Raw genomic sequence first — 20253 nt, 5'->3', positions numbered from 1 at the left:
TAATAAATCTCTTTGCTCTAAAAAGCACATTAATTAGTATTTTTCCCTCATTAATTATCTGCTTGGGGTTACTGTTGCTAGTAAAATTCATTTTACAATTTTTTTCATCATTATTTCTGTCCAGAGTATAGATATTTCATAGTAGTGAACAATTTAAACCAAAATTAATAAATAAGCAACAAAAATTCGAAATGAATATTTTTTCGGTTTGTCTCACGTGTTTCGAAAACAAAATTCTTTGGATGAATTAAAATTAATTTTCCAACCTATTTAAATTATTCTGTTGCACAACTTTCTGGCCATGACCAGGCGCCAATATCGACACTCAAGATCACCGTATATTTTGCGGCACAGCTGGTCGCTCGGCGGTGTGTGCGAGCGCGGGCGGGCGGCTGGCTGCTCGTCGGCTGCTTTACTCAGCCTTTTTAAATTTCCTGCTTGCGACCGCGCGCCCCTAAATAAGGTACGTAGCAGGCCAGAAAGTTGTACAACATAATCATTTCAGACAAATCAAACCCCTCCTATTGATTGACAAAATCAGCTTGCTTTCTTAGAATAATAACAAAAAGTGTAAGATAATAAAAAGCGTAGAAAAGGGTTTTGAGCAAGGAAAAAGCAAGAAAAGCAAGGAAATTGGGGAAAAAAAGCAAGCACTGCACGCAACTTTTGGCAAAAAGCGGCTTGAGCGAGAAAAATCGAAAGCTCTCTAGAGCAAAGAAATTGGACGGAAACAAGCAGCTCTCTCTTGCTCTAGGCTGAAAAAGCGACCAACGCTCGCTTTTCTACGCTTCCGATTTTTCGCTGGGGTGTACTTATTCGTTCTGCCAAATGGAAAATTTATCTTCTGCATTTTGGCAAGGGGTGCGAACAGGGAAACAGAGTAGTTTAATTACCTTTTACTGTTATGTTTGACTGGTGTGTCACACGGTGGTTGCTCAGGGCTGCGTGAGGGTAGAGGGAGGGCGAGAGGGAGCTCTACTGCTTGCGCCGCTGGTCAGTCTACGAATCTTTTCTCTTTCGCAGAGTCTCTTGCTTGACTTTTAGAACTCTCCTCCCCCATTAGTTGCACCCTGAATGGCACCAAATCGATATGTTGCAATATCGATCGATAACTTTCGTCAGGGTAAACCTACCGTTACACCTGCGACTTCTTAAACGCAGAGTGTTTTTATAGCCGATCGAGTTAGTTAATGTGGCAGAAAGAAAAATATAATTGTATAGGGGCTGTGAAAAAATAGGTTTTTTTTTCAGGAAACATTCGTCTTTTTTTGCTTAAATCGTGTTCATCCCACAATGATTTGAAGCTCAGAAAAAATTGGTTAATTTCTCAGCCCTCGCTCTTCATGATTGTAACGTTTTTGCCTTCTGTTTATTAATTTTTTTAATTATTGATTCAAAGAACTACGTCACTTACGTAATAACACTCCATTCCAAAATGTATTACATTTAGTTCCATTGTACAGAAAAAAATGCACCGTCAAGTTATGATTTAAGAATAATAATAATTTATTTGAACTGTTTGCATGTTCACAAAATGGGCAGAGTGATACGTCATACATATGATAGCGCCATAATGTTACAATTATAAATATTTCGTCTAAATTATAATATATAAAGGGATTTGATTTCCAACTCAAAATTGACGTGTTTTAGACGGTTTCAAGTTTGGTTTAAATTGCTTAAAATTGTCTGATTCGTGCTCATTTGAGTCAGAAAATTATGGTCCATCGTCTAAATTTTACAGTCCTATAGATAAGTTAAAAGATGAAAAATTACTTTCCAAATCCAAAGTGTTGTAAATTTTTTAAGAATAATTAAAAAAATATACGGCACAAAGTAAAGTTTAAGATCTACTCACTGTATTAAAAGGCTCTTGAAAGGAGACTCAAAACTGTTTGGAGCTGAACTCTAGTCTAACAATTTTTACAAAAAGAAAAATATATTCGACAAAGCGTTTTTAGATGAGTTTTTATGTAATTCAAGGGGTACATCAGACATAAGACAGAGTATTTTATTCAAAAAATATTCCATTTTTATCGGAGCCAAAATTTTGCACGGATAAATTGTCATCACTAGATGTTTGTATATTAAATATATGCATATTCACAAGAAATAGATGTTGTAACAATACTGTACCAGCATTGCCCCAATGAAAGATGCGATATAGATGGTCGGCTGGTTAGCTCCGTTTGTCTTGAGATCATCACCAAAGGCGTAATATACGATGAACAAGGAATGTACAGAATTTAAAAAATTTTCTACAAATTTTTTCAGTTTCGCTCCCACGGCAGGATTAGATTCCTTTTCTTCGTCAAAAAATGAGTTCCAATCTTCATCACTAGAGGTTTCGTTTAAACCTTTATCCATGGCATTCTTCCACAGCTTTTTCAAATCGGGATCAGATTCCATTGCTTTGCCAAAAATATCCTTCACCTTCCGCGCCAAGGGTGCATTGGAGAGCAGTTCTTTTCTTAAAAATAGCCCTATAGCAGAGTTTGACGGTTTGGTTGATTCCTCAACCTTCATTATAAGATCCCAAAACTTCATGAAAAAAGGGTCCGATCTCAATATTTTGGCAATATTTTTCAATCTCTCCAATAGTGCAGGATAATAGGACTTTGATTCGCTTTTAGCGAATTCAGTCCATTCTTTTAGTTGTGATTTTATTGTTAAACCTCTTTTAAAGGCATCATGGTAAAACTTTTGCAAGTCCTGATCCGAGTTCAATTTGGCAAGGACGTCGTTACTAATCCCTTTCAGCGGTTCTCCATGGCTGAATTTTTCATCAGTGCAGGTGACGGAGGCCACACACAGGCAAACGGAGAAGGCAAGGAGGCAGAGCCGAGTCATATCGACAGGAAATGCTGTGGAACAAAAGAAAAATAAAGGTTAGACGCAAGGTATAAGAAAAGGGCCAAAAATTGACACCAAGACTGTGTCCGGTGGGTGGATTTTTTTCCAGAAACTTTACAAAATAACTACCCTAACTGCTGACAAATATAGCTTTTAGTATGTTCAGTAATTATTCAAGAACACGAGTAAAAAATTCAAAAATTACTCCCATGATTGTGTTTCCGTTTTCATTTATTTTTTTTAACACTCTGGAAAACAAACCAGACGCACCCTAATTAGAGATTATTCGTCCTGGTAGCGGCAAAATTGCGCAGCTTTCAACAACCAAACGGGAATTTCCTTGTTGCAAGAAAAGGGCACCAATAATCAATTTGACAATGAAAATTTGGGTGTTTGTTGAACGTTGCGCAATTTTACCGGGACCAGGACGTTATGTAATTCAATAGACAATGCATTCTTTAAAAAAATTAAAATGTTTCGTAATTATTGCTACAAATGGCAATTTATCATGTTCAAGACAGAACAATGTAAAATAAAATTAATTTAAAAGTCAAGCCGGAGAGATTGTCCTGTTGAAGTGCTGCGTTGAAGCGAACACTTAAAAATTTTTAACCTCTTATCTCAGCTTGATACATGTCCAGAACATCTATTCGTCCAGGGTCCCGGTAAAATTGCGCAACTTTCAACAACAAAACGCGAATTTCCTTGTTGCAAGAAAAGGTCAACAATCAATTCTACAATGAAAATTTTGGTGTTTGTTGAATGTTGCGCAATTTTACTGGGACCAGGACGTATTGTTTATTTTGCCTTATTAAAAGTACGAGTAAATTAAAAGTAACTTTTTTCAAATGAAAGCGTAATAGAGACGTTAAGTTTCGAGGAATATTTAATTTAGTTAAAAGACCTCAGGATTCTCCGGTATAGAAAACTAGAAAATGGAAGATGTTTGGCCTCGATTTAAAATAAAAAATATTTAAAAGTGCTGCTTAAAAAATAATGGGTTTTATATAGTCAAAATCTGGTAAACCAACCTTGCATTGCAACAGAGCTCAAGAAGCAAGGCGCGAGTCAGGAGATTGTGGAACGAATGAAAGTCTAGATTCAAGCTCCAGTCTGCACATATGGTACAACACGGAAAAAATATGTGCCGGAAACAGGTGCAAGCTGTGCGGTTATGTCTTTAAAACACACACACACATACAGAAACGAGTTTTTTTGGGACTTTTTAAGGAAATTATAGCAAAAATTGTTGGTTCCTATCAGAAATTCCAATATCCGGCCACATGTTAGCCCCCAATAATGTTTTCGAACCACATGTCCGGCACTGCGCAGTGAGATCTGATGGGAAAAAATGCATAACGTGCAGCCAAAAATGCTGGAACAACTCAAATAAGAGTCAATGATCTAAAAAGCTGTCATTGGGGTCAGAATATCGATGCCCGAACGCTGACGACGACCTCAACAAATTAATGCTCTGATGCACTCCTTAATTTCTTGTACCCCGCAGTGCAGCAGTTAAACATAATTCTGGGAATCGACACCGCCCAATGTTCGAGCTGTCATGTCGAAAATTTCGTCGATGCTTTCGCCAGCTTGGGGGTTTTCAAGTTAATTAATTCCCCCTCGAGAATGACAACCACGACATCGAAGACTCTCGGTGACCAAATCCTTTCTGTCGTTCCAGCGACTGTCATGACCACCGAGGTTGCCCCTGCGGCGTCAGAGACCACGACGCACGAGCAAAGCGCTGATGGTGCTCTCGCGACTATTCGCTCCCCTCACCACGAACTGCGAAGGCATGCACTTTAAGCGTGATTCAAAAAGCAGCGTTTTAGGTCCTTTGCTTATCAACGTGTTCGTCTCCGATCTGCCCAACGCCCTGAAAAAAATGCACCCTTGTGTAATACGCAGATGACGCGACAGTTAATTTGTAGATTTCGTGCCAAGAAGACGCATTTATTTTGGAAGATTTAAACGGTTTTATGCGATTTTAATTTAGGTTCAAATTGCTTTAAATTGCATGATTCGTGCTCAGATATGATGGTCCCACAATGATTCCAAATTTCACAGCCTTACTTATAATTGTAGCGTTTTAGCCTTCTGTTTACCATTTTTTATTTATTAAAAAACTACGTTTCTATCGTAATTACACTCAATTTCAAAACGTTGCCTTACATTATAGTATTATTGTAAAGAAAATGCACCGTCAAGTTATGATTAAATAATTTATTAAAACTATTGGCAGATACACAAATAAATTGGCTTACGATTAGTGATACATAGAATCGCGCTATCCAATTACAAATATTATCTCTTAATTAATTCGAATTATTATTAATTAAAAATATATACAGTATAGAGTTCAGCTCCATGTATTAAGGCCCTTCAAAGGTTACTCGAAAACTGAGATTATATGGACCGTAACTTTTACAAAAAGAAAATTAAATTTAACATGTATGCGTAGTCACAAGAAACAGCTAAATCTTGTAACAATATAATACTGTACCAGAATTGCACCAATGAAAGATCCGATAAAGATAGTCGGCTGGCAAGCTCCGTTTGCCTCGAGATCATCAATGGTGGCAGATACAATGACCATGGAGAATAAAGAACGAAACGAATTGTACAAAAAGTTCTCCACTTTCAGTGCCACGGGAATATTGGTTCGAATTGAGTCGAAATAAAATTTTTTCCATTCATCCGTACCAGAGTTTTTGCTTAAGCCTACATCCACGGCATGCTTCCGCACCATTTCCATCTCGGGATCAGACAGAATCGCTGCGTTAAAAATTTTCATCAATTTCCGCTTAATGGTTGGATTGGAGCACATTTCTAAATGTAAATATAGCTCAAAGTTAATGAGAAAAATCTTGAGGTTCATGTGAGTTGATCCCCTGAAATAAAGGTCCGTTAAGTTCAAGAAGAAAGGGTCCGAGCTCAATGTTTTGGTAATATTTTTCAATTTATTCAACAGCAAAGGATAGGACCTGGATTTATTTATAAAGAATTGAGCCCATTTTTCATCGCTTGATAACAATGTTAATCCGCTTTCCGATGCTTCACGGTGTAACTCTTCCAAGTCCTGATCCGAGTTTAATTCGGCAAGGAAATCATTACTAATCCCGTTCAGCGGTTCTCCAGGGCTGGAATTTTCATCATTCTCGTTTTGAAAGGGTGCAGCAGCGCCTTCAGCGCAGGTGAAAGAGGCCGCATACAGGCAAACGGAGAAGACGAGGAGGCAGAGCCGAGTCATATCGACAGAAAATGCTGTGGAGCAAATGAAAAATAAAGGTTAGAAGCGCAGGGTTTGGGAAAAGGGCAAAAAACGACAAGAAGACTGTGTCCAGGTGTACGTTTTTTTTCGGGATTATTTAAAAAATAGCTGACCAATTTGCTTTCAGTAATTTTCCAAGCGTTAAAATTGCAAAAAAAAACTCCATGTGGAAAAAACAGCATATTTTTGCTGTTTTTATTTATCTGGAAAAACTAACCGGAAAAATCTGCACAAAAGGTAATGCGATTATCGACGCATTCTAATAAAAAATTAAAATGATTCAAAATATAAATAAATTAATAAATTTATGGGCCCACTTCGGCTTTGCTCTTCACAAAGTAAAGTTTTAACACGATGTATACCAGTAATGCAGCCCTTTCTCACTTTTTTATCTCATGACAAGTCATTTTTTGTGATAATTGATAAAAACTTAATTATGTATGTCTTTTTAAGTGAGAATAAACTTTATTCCAGCTTGATATATATACAGAACTGGTATAATAATATTTCTCCACTTTCATTCATTTTAAGCGACTGTTTCCATCATGAAAAGTGTGAGTAGATTTAATTTGTTTTTTATAATTTATAAAATGAGTGTGCGGAGAAAGTTAAGTCGAAAGTGCATTTTTGAGCACTCAAACGAGGAGAAATCGAGCCACATGACGTGTTGTACAATGCCATTCATAACAAAAGACATAAGTTATAGCTGCAATCGTGTGCTTTGACAGCAAGGGTGGTATGCGTGGCATGTCACCTTTTTATCTATTGTCACCTCCAGGGTTAAAAAAATTCCTATAACTTCTCGTTGTATTATTTGCCCGTCAATTTCGACACGCGCTTTTAAGCTACCTGAGAACGCCGATTGTGTTCCCCTGTGCTTCTTTCTTCTGAATAATGCTTTTGAACAAATACCTGTGGTGGTGTATTTTTTAAGAAAGAAAGAATTTAAAAAAAAATAAAGCAACAAAAATTTGAAATCAATGATTTTATCTTTCGATTTGTCTCAGGTGTCTCGAAAGCAAAATTATTTAGATGAGTTAAAATTAATCTTTCCAAACTATTCAAATCAGAAAAATCAAAACCCTCCTAATGCATGACGAAATCAGCTTGCTTTAAAATTATAAAAACACGAAATGCATTGGTGAAGCCGTGAAACGACTTGCCGTCTGAACTCAAGAATTGCACGGCGGCCGAGTTTACCCCCCTGTGCAAAAAACTTAATGTGGCAAATTTATAGTGATCCGTGAATTTGTTATGTGTCATTTACGGCTCAGTGCGGCGAGAGATTACATTGTAATTAATCGTTTTTGCTAGTACTATGCCTTTCTTGCTTTATTTTTCTATTAAATCCTTTAATTTTATGTATTGAAAATAGCAAGAATAAGCAAGAATAATAATAATCTACGGTAAAATTAATGATTTCATTAGAGTTACCCTGGTGTCAGGGAGGCGTGTCACTGCGCGAGAGTCGAGCTCGTGGGGTCCTGCGGGGTTCGGCAGCGCGTGTCCCTCTTTTTGCTAATGGACTCGTAAAATCTATCTATCCCTTTGACATGATTCATTTTGGAAGGGGCGAGGGGCGAGCAGGGAAACAGAGTCGTTTAATTACCTTAATATTTTTGTGTCTTTCTGCTGCACGTAGGCTGCTCAGGGTTTGCGAGAGGGGAGAGAGAAAGAGGGCTCGACTGCTTGCGCCGCTGGCCAGTCTTCGAATCTTGCCACTTCTATACAGTCAGCTCTGCTTGACTGTAAACTATCTTCTATACCCTCTTTCGCACCATTAACGCCCCCTAATCGGCACATTCAATATTATGTTAACATTATTATTGATTGATAACTTTCGTCAGGGTAAACCTACCGTTACACCTGCGACTTCTTCAAGGCAGAGGATTTTTATAAACAATCAAGCAAGGTTAAGAAATAAAAATATTTATTTAACCTTTGACGTGCACACAAAATTGACTTAATGATACAATAAATATGATGGATTAAATCAATCGCGCAGTCCAGTTACAAATCGTTTGTCTGGCGATAGATTGAATTTGCGGGAGAGTTTATGATACGAGGGCCATGATGGCTAACAAAAGATGTCTCTTATTTATTTAATACAGTATTATCTAAAAGTGCGCGAATGTTTGTTTACTAATTTTCTAATTTTCTAATTTACTTAATTTATCATTTTATTTTATGGAACAGTGATTGATAGATTTCCGTGCATTAACGCATTCAATAATATATATCAAGGGATATTTTATTTCAATAATTCAAACTCCAAAAAATTTACAATTTATGTGACGATTTGAATTTTGGGAAATTTGGTTCAAACGGCTTCAAATTGCATGATTCGTGCTCATTTGATGGTCAAAAAATGATCTGAAGGTTAAAAAATAGTCGATCGTCACAATTTCATAGTCCTATAAGCTAAAAATGAAACAAAAATATTTTATCCCAAATAAATCAGGTTCTTAGTTTTTTTTTAAATTTAAAAATATCCTGTCATCTAGAATTTATTTAACTATCCTAGTATTTTATACGGTACTTGAAAGGGGACAAAAACCTGTTTGAAGCTGAACTCATGTGTGTTTTTTTTTTTTTATAAAAAATGTATGCACATTCACAAGAAATAGATATCTTAATATTACAATACTGTGGCAGCAGTATGCCCCCATAAAAGATGCGATAAAGATGGGTCGGCTGGTTATATAGCTCCGTTTGTCTTGTGAGCGTCACCAAAGGCGGCATATGCCATTAATATGGATTGTATAGAACGCAGCGTATTTTCGGAAAATTCATGCAGTTTTGCTTTCAGGGCTTGATTAGATTTCGTTGCGTCGGTCAAAAACTTGCCCCATTCTTCCACACTGGAGTTTACATTTAAACCTTTTACCCCGGCATTCTCCCACGCCTTTTTCAAATCGGGATCAGTAGCCATCGCTTTGCTTACAATAGCCATCAACTTCCGCAACAAGGCTGGATTGGAGCGCAGTTTTTTTTCTAGAATTACATGTAATTCAGGTTCCGAAGTGGGCGGGCTGGTTGATCTATGTGCTCTGCTAACAATTGCCCAGAACTCAACGAAAGTTGGGTCTGAGCTCAATATTTTGGCTAAATTTTTCAATCTGTTTAACAGTTCAGGATAGGGCTTTAATTCTTTATTAAAGAGTTTAGCCCATTCTTCTTGGCTTGAATCTATTCTCAATGTAAATAAGTTTGTGTCAATGACGTCACGGAAAAACCTTTCCAAGTCCTTATCCGAGTTCAATTTTGCAAGGATATCATCACTAATCCCTTTCAGCGGTTCTCCACGGCTGGAATTTTCATCAGTCTCGTTTTGAGGGCATGCAATAGCGCCTACAGTGCAGGTGAAAGAGGCCACATACAGGCAAACGGAGAAGACCAGCAGGCAGAGCCGAGTCATATCGACAGAAAATGCTGTGGAGCAAAAGAATAATAAAGGTTAGATGCGCAGGGTTTGGGAAAAGGGCCAAAAATCGACAAGAAGACTGTGTCCAAGTGTACGTTTTTATTTGGGATATTTAAAAATTATCTCAAATAACAGATATTCTTCATTAAGTATTATTTTTGTTATTTTTTATTATGTTCAAAAAAGGGCTTTTTGATAAAAACCTACTGGATAAAACTGCAAACCCTAATTAGAGATGCTGTCTATCAAGTGGTAACTTTAAATTTTTTAACCGTTTTCCACCTTGACATGTCCAGAACATTTATTATTTCTTTTCCCTTTGGTTTGTGTTGCCTTATGAAAAGTACGAGTAAATTCAAATTAACTTTTATTCAAATGAAAGCGCTCCTCGACCTGATCTGCCCCGCAACTAACACGCGCTTGCAGATTCAAAAAGGTGCAGCGCGCGCCCGCCGGCTGCTGCACAAGAAAAATAGCGTTTCTTAATAAAATTGGCTTTTCCTTAATAATTGTTAACGTCAAGTGAACACTGTGTAATTGGCTTTCGCGTCAAAAGCCAATTTTATACATAAAACGGTGGTTTTTGGGTTCCGGTCGGCGCGCCTTGGGTCTGCGGTTTCGCGTTTGGGCAGATCAGGCCGAGGAGTATCACGACAAGCATTAAACTTCCCAAGGAAAAATTCCGCCTTTATAAATTCGTTTTGAATAAAGTACGTCGTTGGGATTCTCCGGTAGAAAACAATAGACAAATGCAAGATGTTATTGACCTTGTTTTAAAAATTAAAACATATAAAAAAGGGTTGAATTTGTTTACCACCCGGTTTATTCACCACTCAACTTTTACCAATTTCTTGCGCAGGAAATGCAAAAAATGAATTATTTACTCCTTAATTTAGTGTCCTGGAAAATTTTAAAATTAGCGGTCGGACTGGTCTAAAGTTCATCTACTGTGCAGATTTTTTCTCTTAAATTGACATTTGTTGCCTCAATTTCTCCAAGTATTTCTCTCTGACAAGTTTTTGGTTCGAGGTTATGTGTTTATAGTTAGAAAATTATCGAACTATGAGGTGCAAACAATGCATGCAAGAAACTGGTTAAAATTGAAAAAACCGCATTTGACTATTAAAATATGTGGTATTTTGCAACCCTGATTAAAAAGCACTGCTTTAAAAACAAAAGCATAATCAAAATCTGTAAAACTAACCTTTCTTTGCAACAGAGGCGTAAGAAGCAAGGCGCGTGTCACAAGATTGTGGAGTGAATAAAAGTCTAGATTCAAGCACAGCCTGCACTAAACATTACGGTATGACAAAGTTACCACGCAATGACGGGAAACCGGAGAAGCTGCGGTTGTCTACATAAAACACACAGAAACGTGGTATGAAGTATGAAACTGAAGCAATGCAAATATAGTGTTGTTTTCCAGTCGAGGGGTAATTCCAATCAGAAATTCGATGTTTGGTCACAATATTTTAGCACCTGATAAAATTTTCGACCCTTATCACCAGCACTGTAGTGCGAGATCTGATCGGAAAATTTTATAACATGTTTTCTCGACTCTATGGGGCCAAATTACATTGAGACTTTCGACTTCGGGACTGCGCCATCGCCTACGACCACATCACGTTGAAAACACCGGTTCTCGTCCGATCTCCGAAGTTAAGCAACGTCGAGTGCAGTCAGTACTTGGATGGGTGACCGCCTGGGAACACTGCATGTTGTAGGCGCCCGTATTTTGCTTTTTTCTATTAATTCCGTCTCTTTTGCTTCATTTTTAGATCCATTATCCTGCTTCTCGTAATTAATATTAATTTTTAAAAATATATCTTAAATTACCTGTGGTTTATTTTTAATACAGAAATCACAACATAAATATATTACTTCTTTAACAGTTCCTTGCTCTGAAACGTAAAATATTTTAATTTTTTAATCATTTCCACTCATTTTCTGTCTGTGGTTGCTGCAAGGAAATAGAAAAATTTCATTATTGTTTTGGTCCAGAGTAGATAAATTCTTAATATTGAACATTTCTAACCAAAATTAGTTGAAAAATACGCAACGATAAAAAGGGAAGATGCGCCTACAACATGCAGTGTTCCCAGGCGGTCACCCATCCAAGTACTGACTGCACTCAACGTTGTTTAACTTCGGTGATCGGACGAGAACCGGTGTTTTCAACATGATATGGTCGTAGGCGATAGCGCGGTCCCGAAGTCCGAAGCCCCAATTCGCCCAGTGGAGCAAGGAAATTAGCACTAAAATTAAATATATTATAAATATTTGTTTAAAAATTAGTTTGTCCTTTCAGTCGGTCTCACTAAGAAATCTTAAATCGAATTTTATGCTAGGGTTTTAGCTCCTTTCTTCGCTCCACTGGGCGAATTGGGGGTTTGGACTTCGTGAGCGTGCCATCGCCTACGACCACATCACGTTGAAAACACCGGTTCTCGTCCGATCACCGAAGTTAAGCAACGTTGAGTGCAGTCAGTACTTGGATGGGTGACCGCCTGGGAACACTGCATGTTGTAGGCGCCTGTTTCTTGCTTTTTTCCATTAATTCTGTCTCTGTTACTTTTATTTCAATCGATCACTTTTCATTTTGATTTTTAAAATTTGTCTTTACATGCTTGTCGAAATTAGCTTGTTTTTTTAAATTGACAAAAACACAAAACAAATGTTCTACGAATAAAATAAATATTTTTTCAGCATAATAGTCCTGGGACTTCTTCAAATAGAGTATTTTGAAAGCTGATCGAGATAAAAAAAAATAGGAAGATGGTTTACAAATAATAATATTTATTGGAACTTTTGGCATCCACACAAAATTGACAAAAAGATTCAATATCATACATTAAATCAATCGCGCAGTCCAATTACAAATCGTTTGTCTTGCGGTAGATTGAATTTGCGGAAGAGTTGATGATACGAGGGCCATTATGGCTAACAAAAGATGTCTCTTATTTACTTCAAGCAATATTATCATCTACAAGTGCGCGAATGTTTTCTAATTTACGTAATTTATCATTTTATTTTATGAAAATGATTTTATGGAACAGTGATTTCCGGTTTTCCGTGCATAAACGCATTCAATAATATATCAAGGGATATTTTATTTCAATAATTCAAACTTCAAATATCTATACAAGTTTTAGACGATTTTGTCGGTTTTTACAGATTTAGTTGATTTGAATTTTGGTTTAAATGGCTTCCAATTGCATGTTTCGTGCTCATTTGATGGTCCCACAATAATTTGAAACTCAAAAATATTGTCGATCGTCAAAATTTCAGTCTCATAAGCAAAAAAAAGAATTAAAATTTTTTCCAAAATTAATTAGGTTGTTTGGGCGTTTTTAAATTTAAAACTTTACTGTCATCTATAGAATTTAGAATTAATTTTACTCCCTGTGTTGTATAAAGTACTTGAAAGGGGACAGAAACTGTATGAAACTATTAATTCACATTTTTTTACATATAAAAACTAAGCAAATTCACAAGAAATAGATGTTGTAACAATACTGTAGCAACAGTGCCCCAATAAAAGATGCAATACAGATGGTCGGCTGGTAAGCTCCGTTTGTCTTGAGATCATCACCAAAGGCGTCATATACGATGAGCACGGTGTGTACAGAGCGCATCGAATTTGATACAAATTTATTCAGTTTCGCTTCCACGGCTTGATTGGATTCCATTGCGTCGGTCAAAAACTGTTTCCATTCTTCCGTAGTAGAGTATTCGCTTAAACCTTTCTCCATGGCATTCTTCCACACTTTGCCCAAATCGGGATCAGTTTCCATCGCTTCGCTCACAATATCCTTCAACTTCCGCGCCAATGCCGGATTGGAGCGCAGTTCTTTTTCTAGAAATATTTCTAAATCAGGAAGCGAGTTGGACGGGTTGGTTGATTCCTCTGCCTTGACAATAATTTCCCACGCCTTCGTGAAAAAAGGGTCTGAGCTCAATATTTTTGCGATATTTTTCAATCTCTTTAACAGTACAGGATAGCACTTTAATTCTTTTTTGGTGAATTCAGCTAATTCTTCTAGACTTGAATCTAATGTTAATCCGGTTTTAAAGGCTTGCTGCCAAAACCTTTGCAAGTCCTGATCCGAGTTCAATTTGGCGAGGACGTCATTACTAATCCCTTTCAGCGGTTCTCCACTGCTGGATTTTTCATCAGTGCAGGTGACGGAGGCCGCATACAGGCAAACGGAGAAGGCAAGGAGGCAGAGCCGAGTCATATCGACAGAAAATGCTGTGGAGCAAAAGAAAATTAAGGTTAGAGGCGCAGGTTTTTTTGGAAAATCGACAAGAAGACTGTGTTCAGTGTATGTTTTAATCGGGAATATTTAGGAAATAACTAACCATTTCATCCTAACTAGCAAATAGCTTAGTATGATCTCCAATTTTCCAAGGTCGCGAGTAAAAATGCAGAAATTACTTTGTGTGAAAAAAACATATTTATTTCTTTTTTTATTTATTTGTTGCAAAACTCTGGATATTTGTACAAACCAACCGGACAAAACTGCAAACCCTAAAGAGGAATGATACTGCAAAAGCCTGGAAAATGCTTGTTGCCAATGCATAACCTCGCCCCTTAGGATTCAGTTCAAGCCAAAATAGACCTAAGAAGCACTGTAATTTTTCGAGAAAATTGGCTGGAAAGTTAGCGTGCTTTTCGAATGGTATAATGGCTGTCTCCTTACTTGAAATCCGATTTATTTTCACAACAAAGAGTTTCCCCAATAAGTGGCATACACCGTTGGACAGATCTCGACGTGAGGAATCGGAATATGCCAAGAAAATATGTTCAAGCACTGTAAATTTTGGAGAAAATTGGCAAAATTTGAATTTTTATTGTAGGAAGGTCATTTTTTTATTATTGCAAATTGTTGAACAAATTGTTTCTCGATCAATTGTTTATGGCATCCAACAATTCAAATAATTTTCAACTGTTGCCCAGTATCATTCCACTTTTTAATTTGAGATTATTTAATTCAATAGGCAATGCAATTACCAACGCATTGTAATCAAAAATAAATTTTCAAATGTTTCAAAATGATTATTTTGTTCGCAATTATTGCTACAAATAGCATTCTCATGCGCAACACAGACCAGTGTGAAAAATATAAGCCGATATGAGACTGTACTGGTCAGGGTGATGGCGTTGATGAGGTTAACTTTGAAATATTTAACTTTATTCCAGCTTGATATGTGCAGAACAATTATTATTTCTTTCGCTTTGGTTATTCTGTGCGCTTTTATATTTTCCTGATGAAAAGTACGAGTAAATTCAAATAAATTTTGGTTAAAATGAAAGCGGACAAAGCGTTGTCGTGACACTCCTCGGCCTGATCTACCCCAACACGCGCCTGTAGGCCCAAGATGCGGCGTGCGGCCGCCGGCCGCTGCACAAGAAATACCATTTTATATTTATATATTTTATATTCATTATTTTTCCTTACACGTCAAGCGAGCACTGTTTAACTTAATTAACTTTGGCGTCGAAAGCCAATAACAATGGTTTTTAGGTTCCGGCCGGCGGCCGCGCCTTAGGACTGCGCAGTCTCGCGTTTGGGCAGATTTGGCCGAGAGCCACGACAGTCGAAAAATTCCGCCATTAAATTAATTTTAAATAAAAAGAACCACGTTTGGATCCGGTAGGAAACTAGAAAATGAAAGGTGTTTGGGCTCGTTTTAAAAATTCAAATATTAAAAAGCACTGCGTAAAAACAACAGCATAGTCAAAAATCTGTAAAACCAACCAACCTTTCTTTGCAACAGATCTTATATTCGGAGACGCAGGATGAGTCACAAGATTGAGGAACGAATAAAAGTCTAGATTCAAGCACGGCCTGCACTAAACATTATGGTTTGACGATGGCAACGAAAAAAGAATGACCGGAAACCGGAGAAAGCTGCGGTCATCTGTTGTGAAACACAGAAACGTGGGTTATTTGGTTCTTGGTGACAGAGAAGCAATGCAAAAATTGTTGTTTTGCATTCGATGGGTAATTCCTATCAGAAATTCGTTATTCGGCCACAGTGTGTTAGTGTCTGATAAAACTTTCGACCCTTATGTCCGCACTGCAGTGTGAGTGTCTGATCGGAAATTTTTTTTAACATGTATTATTCTCGTCTTTATGGGGGCAAATTAAATTGTGGATTTCGACTTTGGGACCGCGTTATCGCCTACGACCACATCACGTTGAAAACACCGGTTCTCGTCCGATCACCGAAGTTAAGCAACGTCGAGTGCAGTCAGTACTTGGATGGGTGACCGCCTGGGAACACTGCATGTTGTAGGCGCCCGTGTTTTGCTTTTTTACCATTAATTCCGTCTCTTTTGCTTCATTTTTATTATCCTGCTTCTCGTAATTAATATTGATTTTTAAAAATACATTAAAAATTACATATAAAATTATATTTTAAATCACTTCCTGTGGTTTAAATCACAACAGTAATATTTTACTTCTTTTACAGTCCCTTGCTCTGAAACGTAAAATATTTTACTTTTTTCTTTTTTATCATTTTTCTGTCTGTGATTGCTGTTAGGAAATAGAAAAAATTTCATTATTGTTTTGGTCCAGAGTAGATAAATTCTTAATATTGAACATTTCTAACCAAAATTAGTTGAAAAATACGCAACGATAAAAAGGGAAGAAGCGCCTACAACATGCAGTGTTCCCAGGCGGTCACCCATCCAAGTACTGACTGCACTCAACGTTGCTTAATTTCGGTGATCGGACGAGAACCGGTGTTTTCAACGTGATGTGGTCGTAGGCGAAGGCGCGGTCCCGAAGTCCAAAGCCCCAATTCACCCAGTAGAGCGAAGAAAGGAGCCAAAAGCCTAGCATACAATTCGATTTAAGATTTCTGAGACCGACTGAAAGGACAAACTAATTTTTCAACAAATATTTATGATATATTTAATTTTAGTGCTGATTTCCTTGCTCCACTGGGCGAATTGGTGCTTTGGACTTCGTGAGCGCGCCATCGCCTACGACCACATCACGTTGAAAACACCGGTTCTCGTCCGATCACCGAAGTTAAGCAACGTTGAGTGCAGTCAGTACTTGGATGGGTGACCGCCTGGGAACACTGCATGTTGTAGGCGCCCGTATTTTGCTTTTTTCCATTAATTCCATCTCTTTTGCTTCACTTTTAGATCCATTATCCTGCTTCTCGTAATTAATATTGATTTTTTTAAATATATTTTAAGCCACTTCCTGTGGTTTATTTTAAATACAGAAACCACAACAGTATTATTGACATTTCTTAAAATGTTTTATTTTAATTAAACTTTTTGGAAAAAATTTAACGGATAAAACTGATAACTCTAATTAGAAATCATGTGATTCAAAAGGTAAATGCGATTACTGACGTTTTCTAAAATAAAAAAAAATAAATTTTCAAATAGTTGAAAATAATTTTTGGATTTTATTCGCACTTGCCACAAAAATGGCATTCTCTTGCGCAATACAGATCAATGTGAAAAATCACGGAGGGAGCTTTAGAATTTGTAACTCCAGCTTATGATGTGATTAGTTTGTGGTTTGTGTCGTGTGAGAAATTATTAAATTTATTTTTGATAAAATGAAAGCGTACTAAAAGACGTCAAGCTTCTAGGAAAATTTCCACTATTTCAATTCAATAAAATTCCTGGATCGTTAGTAGAAAATTAGAAAATGGAAAGATGTTTGGCCTCGTTTAAAAATTAAAATATTAAAAAGCTCTATACTTAAAAAAAACGGTGTAGTCAAAATCTGTAATACCAACCTCAACTTTGCAACAGCAGAGCTTTTAGAAGCAAGGCGCGAAGTCACATGATTGTGCAAGGAACAAAAGTCTAGTGCCGCAGTGCACTTATCATGCGTATGATAAGGAAGAAATGGACCGGAAAACGGAGCAAGTTGGCAGAGTTATCTCTGCAAAACATGCAAAAAGAAACGAAACCTATCTGGGTCTTGACAAGGAAAGAGTGACAATGTTATTTTTTTATTTTTAGCAATGATCAGCAACCACAAGAAATTATTAGGGGTATATTGATAAAAAAAATAAATAAAAACGTCAAAATAATTTATGTTTATTGGGTGCCTTTTTGCTACACGTTGGCTGCTCAGGGCTGCGAGAGGGGAGAGAGAGATTGCGGGCTCGACTGCTTGCGCCGCTTGTCCGTCTTCAAAAAATCTTGTCTCTTTCTCTGTCTCTCCTCGACTGTTAACTCTCTACCACACAATATTGCACCCTGAACGCCACCAAATCGATACATTCAATTATGTTACAGTAATATTTCAGTCAGGGTAAACCTACCGTTACACCTGTGAATTCTTAAAAGCAGATTATTTTGATAGCCATGCAATATCGAGTTAATAAGTTGGCAGAAGGAAAAATAAAAGCATTTCATTTCTCTATAATAAGTTGTCGTCACTATAGATGTACGTATATTAAAAATTATGCATATTCAAAAGAAATAGATCTTGTAACAATACTGCAGCAGCATTGCCCCAGTAAAAGGTGCAATAAAAATGGTCGGCTGGTATGCTCCGTTTGTCTTGAGATCATCACCAAAGGCGGCGTATACCATGAGTACGGATTGTACAGAACGCATCGATTTTTCGAAAAATTCATTCAGTTTCGCTTCCACGGCTTCATTAGATTCCGTTGCGTCGGTCAAAAACTGTTTCCATTCTTCCGTAGTAGAGTTTTCGCTTAAACCTTTCTCCGCGGCATTCTTCCACACTTTGTCCAAATCGGGATCAGTTTCCATCGCTTTGCTTACAATATCTATCAATTTCCGCGCCAATGCCGGATTGGAGCGCCATTCTTTTTCCAAAGGTAGTAGCGATGCAGTATATGACGTGTTGGTACTATTTATAAATTCCCAGAGCTTCACGATAAAAGGGCCCGAACCCAATTTTTTGGCTATATTTTTCAATCTCGTCAACAGCACAGGATAGGACTTTGATTCATTTTTAGAGAATTCAGCTAATTCTTCTAGATTTGAATCTAATGTTAATCCGGTTTTAAAGGCATCCTGCCAAAACTTTTGCAAGTCCTGATCCGAGTTCAGTTTGGCAAGGACGTCATTACTAATCCCATTTAGTGGTTTTCCACGGCTGGATTTTTCGTCTGCAGTCCCTGTTTGAGAGCCTTCAGTGCAGGTGATAGAGGCCACAATCACATACAGGCAAACGGAGCAGACCAGGAGGCCGACCCGAGTCATATTGGTAGAAAATGCTGTGGAGCAAAAGAAAAATAAAGGTTAGATGAGGCGCAGGGTTTGGAAAATGGGAAATGGGCCAAAAATCAAGAAGAGGACAGTCCATTATGTGTTTTTTCGGAAACGTTACAATTATCTTATATGTATTCATCATATCAGTAGTAGTTTTCCAAGAGCACGAGTAAAAAACACAGAAATTAGACCTACGTGGAAAAAATTGACATTTATTATTATTTGGAAAAAACGGTCTCTGGACAAATATACCGGATAAAACTAAAAACCGTAATTAGAGATCATGTAATTCAAAAGGTAAATGCGATTACTGACGTTTTCTAATCAAAAATAATTTTTGGATTTTATTCGCACTTTTGCCACAAAAATGGCACTCTCATGCGCAATTCAGGCTAACGTGAAAAAAATCACAAAACTTTAGAGTTAAGCTGATGGAATCGTACTGTTCAGGGTGCTGGCGAGGAAGGAAACTTTAAAATTCTTAACTTCAGCTTGATACGTTCAGAACAAATATTATTGGTTCACTTCGGTTTTTGTGTAGCGTGGGAATGTTTTCTTCATAAAAAATGCTAGCAAATTCAAATTTATTTTTGATAGAATGAAAGCGTAATAAAAGTCTTTAAGCTACCATTTAAATTCAATAAAATATAAAGGACCAGGATCGTTAGGATTCCCTGGTAGAAAACTAAAAAATGAAATTGGCCTTGTTTATAAATTTTAATATTAAAAGCACAATACTTAAAAACAACGATATAGTCAAAATCTGTAAAACCAACCTTTCTTTGCAACAGCAGGGCGCGAATTCACAAGATTGTGTCACGAATAAAAAGTCAATCGCCGGCGTGCACTTATCATTTACGACAAGGAAAAAATTGACCGGAAAACGAAATCAGATCAAGGTGGCGAGGTTATTTCTGTAAATCACACAGAAGGAAGCGAGATATGTTATATAAAATTGTGGCAATGCAAAATTTTATGTTTTACAGTCGAGGGATCGCATCAGAAATTCGTTATTCGCGGCCACAGGTTTTGCGAGCGTTAAAATTTTCGACAATGTTCGAAACTGCAGTGAGATCTGATCGTTAAAAATTCAGTATGGAAAAAAATGTGATTTTGGACCTCGCCGTTATGTATAACATCACCTACAACCATAATTATATCTAGTATTTTTTTTAACTAATTTTTGTTAAAAATGTTCAATAATTATTATGAATCTGAATCTACTCTGAAACAAAAATATTTATGTTTTATTATTTTTAGCAATGAACAGCAACCACAAACCATTAAGTAAGCAACGCTCAACAAACACCCAAATTTTCATTTGTTGAATTGATTGTTGCCCCTTTCTTGCAACAAGCACAATCGCGTTTGGCTGTTGAAAGAAATATTATATACTGTTTTAGAGCAAAGAGACCATGGTTAAAGTTAATACTACTGTCTTGATTTCCGATTAGAAATAAACCTAACAAT

At 37.0% G+C, this 20253-nt stretch overlaps 2 long non-coding RNA genes and 6 other non-coding genes across 8 annotated transcripts; 4 read left to right on the top strand and 4 right to left on the bottom strand.

The window, feature by feature from the left end:
• Positions 1-1482: 1482 nt before the first annotated feature.
• On the bottom strand, positions 1483-3947 carry LOC135936305 (uncharacterized). Its single transcript, XR_010574308.1, has 2 exons — positions 3885-3947; positions 1483-2864 (listed from the first exon to the last, which is right to left on the bottom strand). It is a non-coding gene; the product is annotated as an uncharacterized LOC135936305 (long non-coding RNA).
• Positions 3948-5059: 1112 nt separating this feature from the next.
• LOC135937310 (uncharacterized) lies at positions 5060-10831 on the bottom strand. Its single transcript, XR_010574496.1, has 3 exons — positions 10756-10831; positions 7737-9559; positions 5060-6120 (listed from the first exon to the last, which is right to left on the bottom strand). It is a non-coding gene; the product is annotated as an uncharacterized LOC135937310 (long non-coding RNA).
• Positions 10832-11159: 328 nt separating this feature from the next.
• Positions 11160-11278, top strand: LOC135938218 (5S ribosomal RNA). Its single transcript, XR_010574632.1, has one exon. It is a non-coding gene; the product is annotated as a 5S ribosomal RNA (ribosomal RNA).
• Positions 11279-11628: 350 nt separating this feature from the next.
• Positions 11629-11747, bottom strand: LOC135938215 (5S ribosomal RNA). Its single transcript, XR_010574629.1, has one exon. It is a non-coding gene; the product is annotated as a 5S ribosomal RNA (ribosomal RNA).
• A 217-nt stretch (positions 11748-11964) lies between these two features.
• Positions 11965-12083, top strand: LOC135938213 (5S ribosomal RNA). The gene has a single exon (XR_010574626.1). It is a non-coding gene; the product is annotated as a 5S ribosomal RNA (ribosomal RNA).
• Positions 12084-15738: 3655 nt separating this feature from the next.
• Positions 15739-15857, top strand: LOC135938214 (5S ribosomal RNA). Its single transcript, XR_010574627.1, has one exon. It is a non-coding gene; the product is annotated as a 5S ribosomal RNA (ribosomal RNA).
• A 357-nt stretch (positions 15858-16214) lies between these two features.
• LOC135938217 (5S ribosomal RNA) lies at positions 16215-16333 on the bottom strand. Its single transcript, XR_010574631.1, has one exon. It is a non-coding gene; the product is annotated as a 5S ribosomal RNA (ribosomal RNA).
• A 213-nt stretch (positions 16334-16546) lies between these two features.
• Positions 16547-16665, top strand: LOC135938212 (5S ribosomal RNA). Its single transcript, XR_010574625.1, has one exon. It is a non-coding gene; the product is annotated as a 5S ribosomal RNA (ribosomal RNA).
• Positions 16666-20253: the final 3588 nt, after the last annotated feature.

This window comes from Cloeon dipterum, chromosome 2, assembly GCF_949628265.1.
Source record: "Cloeon dipterum chromosome 2, ieCloDipt1.1, whole genome shotgun sequence".
In the NCBI taxonomy this organism is placed as follows: domain Eukaryota; kingdom Metazoa; phylum Arthropoda; class Insecta; order Ephemeroptera; family Baetidae; genus Cloeon; species Cloeon dipterum.
Note: the sequence above shows the minus strand (reverse complement) of the source record. Positions and strands in the feature narration are given on the sequence as shown.